The 10,617-nt window shown below is 40.2% G+C and overlaps 1 long non-coding RNA gene across 1 annotated transcript; it reads right to left on the bottom strand.

The window, feature by feature from the left end:
• Positions 1–228: 228 nt before the first annotated feature.
• Positions 229–916, bottom strand: LOC139135094 (uncharacterized). The gene is made up of 2 exons (XR_011552931.1): positions 836–916; positions 229–324 (listed from the first exon to the last, which is right to left on the bottom strand). It is a non-coding gene; the product is annotated as an uncharacterized lncRNA (long non-coding RNA).
• Between the last annotated feature and the right edge of the window lie 9,701 nt (positions 917–10,617).

The raw sequence follows: 10,617 nt of genomic DNA, 5'->3' as shown, positions 1-10,617 counted from the left end.
TAGTAGAATTACTGCCTGTCTCCGAATGCCTTTCACAGTGGTTGTTCAGCATTAATAAAAACACACGCAGTATGACAATGTTGAATTGCACTACTGTGTATTATGGTCCCAGTATTTCTTAGTCTTGCCAAATACAGCCTCACTGTTGATTACACACCTCTGGCTCCAATGATGGCGTTCTTTACATATTCGCATTGGGTCAATGGGGGGATACCAAGAATAGCTCACCTTTAGTTTATCACCGATGGTTATTATGTTCAAAGCCGAGATTTTCAGTTCAGTCGATTCATCGCGGAGGTGGCTTGCTCCGGCTGTCAGCTCATCCTGTGAATATGAACCACATTTGGTATTGGTAAAATCGGAGTTTCGTTTCAGAACACCAAAGTATGTAGAATCTGGAAAGTTTCAGTCTATTTAAACAATTCTCGACCGCGGGCTACCCGCGTATTTGCTGGTTCTTACGTCATCTTTGCGTCACAGCGCGGTGAAAACAAATCATTGAAGTTTGGATATTTCAACCACCAAACCAAATTCAAAGTTTCAACATACATAAATGACATAGCTTTTAATTCTGCTTTTTTTCACACCGTGACAATTTCTGTATCATTCGCTCTTCTTTATCGTCTTATCTCTCATTCACCTCGCGCACGTGCATTTCACCAACTGACGTCATTCCGCGGTCAAGAATGAGAGACAAGGAAATTTCGAAAACTAACGATTTGTGAGTTCTCTCTTTTGAAGCCGTCAACATCACGACAAGGAATATTGTACTGTATTTTGCACAAGACAGCGCCACCTAGCATCATATTTGTTCAGGACATTTGTTTTTCCTCACCTTCACTGTGAGAATGGCATCCACTAACTGCAGTACAAGGTGACCCTCATGCCTTAAAATGCTTACTGGGCAAGCCAAGGTTAAACATTGGAAACAAAAGGCTACCATGTGTTCGCCCTTGTGATGACCGCAGACAATGTCAAGGTTAAGAAGGGGATGATGATCTTTGATCTCTTCGTTTCGTGTGAGATCGTCTTCTCCTGTAACGCTGCGTTGGTCAGCTTCCGGTAGCTCTGATGTACTTCTTTCTTGATGGCACTCAGTTTGAGCGCCATCCTGCTGCGATGCTGGCTGTCCTTCATTCGAAGCGTGGCTTGTTGCACGGCTGTGACGACCCAATCTGAGGCTGAGGATTCGACTGCGAAGTGAACGTTCATTCGAGCCGGCCTTCTTTTTGGCCGTCTCCGTTCCGACGTGTGCTCGAGTAGACTGCTGTCGAGCCCATTCTTGGGGATGGGATGCTTGTAGACAAGTCAGGCAATATGCAGCAATGCACTCAAGACATAACTTGACCGCAAAGTTATCGCGACAAATGTGGCAGGTTTGCCGACTGAAATTCACCGCGGCGGTGTCTCCCGAAACATCGCCGCTGCTGTCGTCTGTCTTGTTCGCTTTGTAACTTCCGACTATATTAGCAAGTTGAAAATTCTTCGGCAGCCCATTCACGCCGTTCGGGCCTAAACTGACCTCTGCTCGACATTCTGGACAATTAAATCTTGTACTTCGTGCATGCAAGAGTGACCGCCGGCGGTGACGGGTGCTGCTTTCCACCAAACGCTGGAGACAGCACGTACAAAACGTGTGCAAACAGGGTAGCAACAGCGGGTCTTCATAGAGACCCAGACAAACCGTGCAAGTCAGTTGCTGTTCAAAGATGTCGCTCATGATATTTCGTATGAGAAAAGAGCAAAAACGTTCGTCTTCATGTATTTTTTTAGGATTTTAAAATGAAGAGAACAAGGAATAACAGATCGTTCTACGTTCTACAGACGCGATACTGGTTTTTACACTCTCTGGAACAAAGAAATGAACATAACGTACTCGTGGAATCGCGTTCTCAGAACGCATGCTGCGAATGCTTCGTGTACTGTTCACACGCGCTCATTTTGAGCTTGTGTAGTTCAAAGCATCGTCCCTCTAATCACGGAGGGACCGGCGTTAAAAGTATAAGTATTATCAACTTTTGCTGAATAAATAACCAGACAACGTTTATGATTTTTCAGTGACTTGTGACTCAATCCCAAAATTGTTATTCGCCTCTCACAGCGCTAGCATTTTACATGTAAGCTTATGCCCCCATTAGGCCCAAGTGCATTACTCGAGTGATGTAATAGCCAACGGGTACTTTGAAAAGTTTGTAGGCGATGTTTCTTTTTCAATAAAATTGCTGTGTAAACGGTGTGTGCAGTCATGAGATAAATCAATCGTATGTCTACGTCGCTTACACTCCACCAATACACACTTCGCCATGACCCTTTTGACGTAACAGAGGCGTGCATACATAGTTATGGCGTGTATCGTGAAAAGTATGTATGACCGTCGGAGTGTGTGGGGGATAGCGCTCGTGTCGGTTCGATACGACATAAATCATCGCACGCTCGATATATTCGCTTCCTCCGACAGACATTGGAAAAAACTCTTTCTGTGGCTGAAATTTACTGCAGCAGCATGTTGGCGTTAAGGTACTATGCGCCTCGAAAGTGAAAGCCTACAACTTTTGCTCAAATTTTCCGTAAGGAATCTTTCTACCATTCTCTTTCAAAATCAAATATTAACTTTATAGAGAAAAATCAGAAAAATAAAGTTTTCGAATTTCGAAAAACAAAGCCGATGAAAAGTTTTGTTACACCAATAGCTTTAAAATTGCTTTAAAATTGAGAGTGCAAATGTCTGTCTACAAGGCGCTATCTACCTTAATGGATATCTTGGCATGTGATTTCCAAAGTTGAATTAATCACATCGGTGGTAATACACTTCACTATTTTCTCCCAGTCCTATAAAACTAGTTTCGAAGTCCGTTAACAAGTTAATTTAACAAATGGTGGAAACGTGACGGTATTAGGATTAATCCTTATGAAAGCAACGATGTCACTCCATTATAGAGCATTATTTTTGTAAGTTTTGCACGATGCGATAAGTCAGTGACATTTACCACAACCACGAAACATAGCGGTCAAAAAGACATGCCTCCAATTCCGCTCACAGATAGACAAACATGTCGAAACGACCACCAATAAGCTAAACTTCTTGTAAATACCAAAATACAACGCTGGCTTTTTTAAGTACAACGGGATGACATAAGGTGCTCGTTGCAATTATGCTGTATCAGATTTATTTGAATTCATGGTTGAGTTTGAGTGGAGAGCTCATGGAATGCGTAAAAATGACCAACGACTTGACCTGTTTTTGACGCATGTCCGGTTTGCTCTGCCGACTAACTGCACCCAACAACTCTGAGCGAGCAGTCTTATGCAATGTTGCTGCATGGCCTCTTCAATAGAAACGAAAGCTTAAACAGGGAAGTGATCGATAAAACACATCTCTCGAGGGAATGCAACACCACAATGGATGCGTGTAGACAGTGCAATGGCACTGGAAAATGACACGAAGACAAATGAAATAATCGATTCGAATCAATTTCTACCTCGGGCAAGACACCAACTTACATAGACTACTCTCAGTTATTACGATAAAAAGTTCATGATAATTGTGCCTATTAACGGCACAAACTTTTGATAAAAGACGTAACCTTCGACCCGCAGGAACTGTTCGGATTTCAGCGTCTCCAAGGGTGAAATAACTCATAAATTAGAGCATCGATAAAGTAGTTAACTACCACTTAAACGGAACACACTCTTGCCTGCGAGGCAACGTGCAGTTGTACCGAGGAGAGCGTACGTGATACATTGGTAGCGGCGTAAATTAGAAAGCAAAACAATGAATTGAAATTGAATGCTTTTTCATGGTTTGACGGACCGATACAGACTTAAATCGTCCTGGGGGCATTATTACAAGCAAATTACAGCAAGTAGATTCGAACGGGGCAGCTTGTCGGATGAAACGAGACAACATAGGGGGAAAGATGAGGACTTGAGCTACCCCGGGTAGATTGGGTAATCGACGGGCACTTTGATCTGGTAACTGGATAATTATCGATCCGGATACTCACTTCTACCCTGGAGACACTCACATGTTTGAGATGCGTTTGAGTATAAAATTGAGAGATCGATGATCCAATCAATTAACAAAGCAGATTACCAATTAAAGGATGGTGGTTTTAACGTGTTGGGTCAAGCAATTAGATGCCAGTAAACGATGTTTCATAAAGCACCCTCTCAGTGAAGCGTAACAAATAAGTGTACAAGTGTTGCAAATATTTTTGAGATGAACTTTGGGCCCTATTTGTTATGTTTTCCAGGAGCTTATGGCTTGCACGAGGTGGGTGGTGCTAAGGTTGATCAGTCGATTTGATGACTCAGTAAATGGTTAGATGTATCCTTTACAAGTTTTCACGATTACAAATGAAAAGGCGGAGGACTTTGCGGTATACTTTGCCGTAAGTCCTAAAATAAATATCTTTACTAACCTTACCTTAGCAATCAATATTTTGAACGAGTAATCGCAAAAACAGAACTATAGCAGATTTCTGTAAACCTATCATCTATGTGTTGTGCAAGCCTTGGATTTCACAGTGATCACATGTGAAACCACTCAGTTTATCCGACGCATTGTTCGGGTCTCCCCGGCATTCTTTATTTTAGAAAAGCCATTTTTGCAGCTCTAGATTCCACGTAGACGACCATTTTACTGAGGTTATCCCGCTCTGCTGTCATACGTCCAATTGACACCTCAGCCCTGTTATCAAACACTGCACAGCAATGCAATGCGCCTTTGTTTGTTTACAAAAATTGATGTAGGACAGACACTCATTTTGATACGTCACTGTTGGCCAAGAATGTGTGCATTTTATTGTCTCACCGTGTTCATCTCAAAATTTGTCGACTTCTGATCAATGTTTGTTCAAAATCTAGAAGGCAAACCTTAACGGGAAGAGATAGCGAAGCAGGAAGAAAGTGAAAATGGACTTACAGTGGGGCAAGATATTCAGTAGGACAAGTTTGATAAAGCCTGAGATAAAGTCAGTGTTATCATGTTGTGGTTTCTCAACAAATGGATGTACTCATCCTTATTGATTTTCTTGAACTCGAAGGCTCAAATTCAGAGAAGGGCGGGCATTGTTGAGTAATGATGGAACATGAACTTTCCACAATACACATCTTAAGTATGCATTCGTAAGGTCAAGGAACTCTTGGCCGCGACGCGAATCATTTTAAATTCTACTGCCAGGCGACGGAGGGCGACCCCCCTGATTGATATGTTGGATATCGGGCCCGGGGATTGGAAATGCTATCAATGTGTACGTTGTCCTTGGTTCCCTGGTACAAAGGTGCTTGTAGTGTTCAGTGCACAGTAGCGTAAAAAGGGCATACGCTTACTACTACAGAGGACGTTCCATGCACCTGTGCTTCCACACTAGAAGTGCAGGCGCTTTTCAGGGGAGAAAGTGCTGCCGGGGCATGCGCAGCGAATGTGTAGTGTCCCAGAATATACTTTGAATTCACTTTATCTATTCAATTACCACGCTATGATATATACAATAGACTTGGATTAGTGTCCGTGCATATCCATATTGTTAAAATTGTTGTTCATAAAAAAGGAGTATTGCTCTATTCACTTGACTTCAACGAAACAGTCAAGGGCCAAGCAATATTTGTGTATTCTCATTTATTTACACCGTAAAACGATGCGATTGATTTGCAAACGCATATAAACGTCTCCACTGTATCAGTGAGATCTGCCTCTCATGCTGCGATATTGGTGTCAAGGGATGTCGCTTGGTGGCGCCATAGCTGCCACAAATTATCGACCTTGTTACAAAAATCGATGTCTGCCATCCATCGGGCACAGTATATTAGCAGAACCGCAGTGACCCTGACCCGTGTTACAGCTCTCAGTCTGGCAAATCTAGATGCATTACAGATGCTCTCCCCACATTCATTAACTGACTTAAGGACGCTGTCCTTGACTTAATAATTTCCGGGGATAATTTTCCGTAATATCATTCATTTTATCTGAAACCTTCGATTCTCTGCCGTACCGGTGTTCTGAAATTGTCCCCGCGGACCGTGTGTTTCACTCTGTGCGTCAAGGAAGTTTGGTCGACTGCGGAAGACAGAAGAAGAAAATTAAGTAAAAAAATGTACTGGCTGAGATTCGATTCTGGCCTAGTCGTCTTCAAGAATGTAATTATCTGTCACACTGATTGCCTTTTGTTCCTTAATTAACATTTCATTCATTGTTTTGCTTATTAAAACGAGGTACATAATTCGTATGAACACCATCGTGTAATACAAATACGACAGAACGTAATTAATCTATGGCCACAACAAAAATCTCAATCGGATATTCTGAAAAGGTAGACCAAAATTAGACTGGAGTCGAGGAGAGCGGAAACGGTTCAATTTAGAAGGCGACGCTATATCGACCGCTCCTCGGGGATTTTTTTCATGAGATGGTTGCTGATATCGGAACTTGATGACAATGTACGGAGCACATGGATGCATATTAAAAATATCGGAGTAGAGTCAAAGTTGATCGCCAGTCAAACATTCCATGTGCGTTTTCACGCAGATTGAAATCTTCTCCTACGCCAGAAGAAAAACGACGAGCGCCCAAGAATAAAAACGTTATAAAATCATTGCATCCGTGCATTTTAATAGAAACTTGACTACTTAACCCCGCTTTGGCAGATTTTGTAAATTCATAATCCATGGATTTTCACCGACTTTGATGAAATGCCAAGTAACATTGACCTCCACGGCACTGAAGTGTACAAAGTTTACTACTGAGGGGTTGCTATTGAAACTGAAATTATCCGTCATACAATGCACTATGTGATTGACAGGTGCTGTGACATACATACACGTTATTTATAGCGCATTCAAAGCTATATTCTGCAAGGTCTAGTGTGCATGGATGCGGGGTTTTTTTTGCCATATTATCAAGAACAAGTGCTCCTTGCAATGTCTTCCTACTCAGGCACTCGCTAATCTTCCGTCTTTTACCATCGGTCTCTCTTATCGATGTCAATAGCGAACGCTTACGGTTATTCGCTCTGTATTGTGGCTATGAATGAATTCCTATGGTACGACGAATACGCGATCGTTTTCCTATCACAAGGAGCTGGCAAACAAACGCCGAGACTTAAGCTGGCACGATGACATAATCGACCCCTCAAAAGATAAGGGACTGGACACAAATTACAGAGGGGAGCGGTGTTTTTCGGGGGTGGGTCGCCATTTTTCGCGCAAGCATTTTTGAAGGGTCAGAAAATTTTGTGCAAGCCTATGAGGGAGGGTCACCTTTTTTATGCATCAAAGCTGAAATTGCATGTGCACGTATTGAAGGATATGGAATACTGAAAAAAGAAAAAATACCTCCTGGCACTTTCATTTTCTGCCATTTCCATTTTCGGCACGCCCTTCGGGCGCAAGTTTAAGAATTCAGAATTCAAACTATTCAGAATAGTGCGAAATGTCATCAATAACAACTTGAAGCTTCAGATCTAACAACTTTTGAATAACAATTTAGAATCAGATAACCTATGAGTTATTTGTAGTTTCCTCATAGCCTACAATGTATAGTGAATCAACATTTCGGTAAAATTGCAAAATCAAATGTCTTGCACAACCATAGACTTGAAACCACTCTAGTCTAATCATGAACATTAATACTAATAATTAGGTGTACATAAATGCACAGATTTACCTAGTTTTGTATTGGAAAAAAATATTCATAGTTTCATCATAGACTGCCATGCATAGTGAATCAACATTTCAGTGAAATTGCAAAATCAAATTTCTTGCACAACCATAGACTTGAAACCACTCTAGTCTAATCATGAACATTAATACTAATAATTAGGTGTACATAAATGCACAGATTTACCTAGTTTTGTATTGGAAAAAAATATTCATAGTTTCATCATAGACTGCCATGCATAGTGAATCGACATTTCAGTGAAATTCCAAAATCAAATTTCTTGCACATACATGGACTTGTAACCACTTTAGTCTAATCAAGAACATAAATATCAATAATCAAGCATACATAAATACACAGATTTGCCAAGTTTTGTATTTTAAAAAATTATTCATAGTTTCGTCATAGACTACAATGTATAATGGATCAACATTTTATGCGAAATTCCAAAAACAAAGTTCTTGTACACAGATGCACGTGTTACCACCCTCTTCTAATCAAGTACAATTATGTCAATTATTCAGGGTCTATATATGCACAAATACTGCATATTTTTAATTGTGAAAATTTTTTTACAGTTTTGTCATAGACTCCCATGTATAGTGGATCAACATTTTGAGCGAAATTCCAAAATCAAATATCTTGTTCACCTGTGCACTTGTAAACAACCCATGCTAATCAAGTATATTTATATCAGTCATTAAACATCTATAGATGAACAGATATTGCTAGTTTTATATTGGAAAATACACGTTCATAGTTTTCTTATAGTCGACTACCATGTATAGTGAATCAACATTATCGATGAAATCTAAAAATTACATTTTTTGTACACGCATGCACTTTTTACCTGCCACTTCAAGCAAAGTACATTTACATGAATTATCACACACATATGATTTGATATATTTTGGACAAAGCATTATATCGGCCACATTTTGCCTTCCTTTTGGGAGGGGGACTTCAAAAGTATAGCAAGTCAGAAGGGGGTCTTGAACACATTGCGGGTTTGTTGGGGGTATTGAGTAACAGGGGAGGGTCACTTATTTTCATGCACGGATAAGGGGGAGGATCACTAATTTTTGTGCATGAACTTTTGAAGGGTCACTATTTTTGGCGCAGCGGTGTTTCTAAAAACACCGGCCCACCCACCCCCCTGTAATTTATGTCCAGTCCCTAATGTTTTGTGTGAGTTATATTTGGCTAACAGGCAGAGCAAGAAAGCAGTTAAAGACACAGTGGACCAGATATAAACTAAAAATGCCCACGTGTTTCATTACATATTGCAGATGTGTGTAAATTCAAACTTTCGCCACATGTTTGCGAATTCATTGAAAGCGTTATGATCAACATCATGAAAAATATTCGCCACAGATTAATTCTAAAGGTCATTAAGTATACAATCATGTATTTGGCTGAAATAAAAATACTAAATTTCTTTGACTGCTGTCACTGTATCACCACTTTATATAGCAAGTGTAGTTGCCTTTGGGCAAGCCCTTCGAGCTATATATGCCAAATTGTGAATACTCATTAGATATGAAAATTATAAATTAGCGGACATGCAAGTGCGAAATGACTTTAAATATTGTTTTAACCTAGTATCATTAATATACATAGCATTTTTCGCCAACTTTAATCAAGTCCGTGATTAGGAAAGTTCATTAAATATGCAAATTAGGAAATGGCCGGAGTGAAAATGCGTAATGACTTTGAATAATGTTGTATCGACGTATCTTCAATGTACATAGCAAGTTTCGTCAACTTTGGTCAAGTCAATCAAGATATATCTCCTTAATTAGGAAAGTTCATTAAATATGCAAATTAGGAATTGGCTGAAGTAAAAATGCTTAATGACTTTAAATAATGTTTTATGTCTGTCTGTTAAACTGACATCGCTGCGACATTTGCTCACGTGTGCGAGCACGTGAGCTAAAAACGAATCGAGTTTGAAGAATGCGAAACTGAACTTCGCTCACTACTAGTGTAACATTGCATCGTCATCACTGTACAAACGTTACTGTTGACGCAAATTTTACGTTATTCTTTTGATATTGAGTATAGTTCATGTTCAACAGCGATTGATATTCACTGATTTGCTGGAGAAACAAGACCACCAACTGTTATTTGGAATTTTCAAAGCGATTACATGCAGTTCGGTTGATTTATGTATAAGCGAAAACAGCCCAAGTTATACTGTATCTTTAACCCCCTGAACTACTAAATGACTGTACATTTCACATTTTGCATTTTGCATTCGAACCCCATGGTATGTTTTATGTGATTGGTGCAATAGACACAGCAGCAGGGGTGAATAGGTAAAGGAAGTTGCTATAACGACAGATATGAAAATATTAAAGTTAGAGCATGAAGATATTGGGTTCTAAATCTAAATGTTGCAAAGTAATAAATCACGCTGTATCTCGAAAAAGTACAGTGCACCACGTGTGTTAAAGTTGGCGAACCTTAACGTCAGGTGTCGACAGTCATAGAAATGCAACGATAAAATGATGAGGGCATGCAATCATTACACTATACCTGCTTTTAGTATCAGGATCAGAAGCATATTAAGGTCGCGCCTTGATGTCAAAGAAGCTGTTCTCTCTTCAGTTTCCATTGACCTACATGCTTCGTTTCGTTTCGCCAGACTGGGGCCCTTCTGGAGAAACCGAAAAAGGGAATTTTTCAAAATATTGCTGAGATGGTTGAGGACCTCGCAGCGGGGGTTACACATCAGATGACGCAACTGCATACTTGGATTTAATATTAAAAAATTCGGTCGACGGTCTGTAGAAAATAGTACCGTTTTCTAAATACATATGTCAGTCTCAAACGTCCGTGAACATCACGATCACACTTGAGGTTTGCCGTGACTTTCTTGACCTTAGGTACTTTCGTGTCTCTGCATGCAATCAGTAAATTTTGTTTTGAATCCAACCAATTTGCGAGAGGGATTACTC

This window comes from Ptychodera flava, chromosome 6 (genome assembly GCF_041260155.1).
Source record: "Ptychodera flava strain L36383 chromosome 6, AS_Pfla_20210202, whole genome shotgun sequence".
In the NCBI taxonomy this organism is placed as follows: domain Eukaryota; kingdom Metazoa; phylum Hemichordata; class Enteropneusta; family Ptychoderidae; genus Ptychodera; species Ptychodera flava.
Note: the sequence above shows the minus strand (reverse complement) of the source record. Positions and strands in the feature narration are given on the sequence as shown.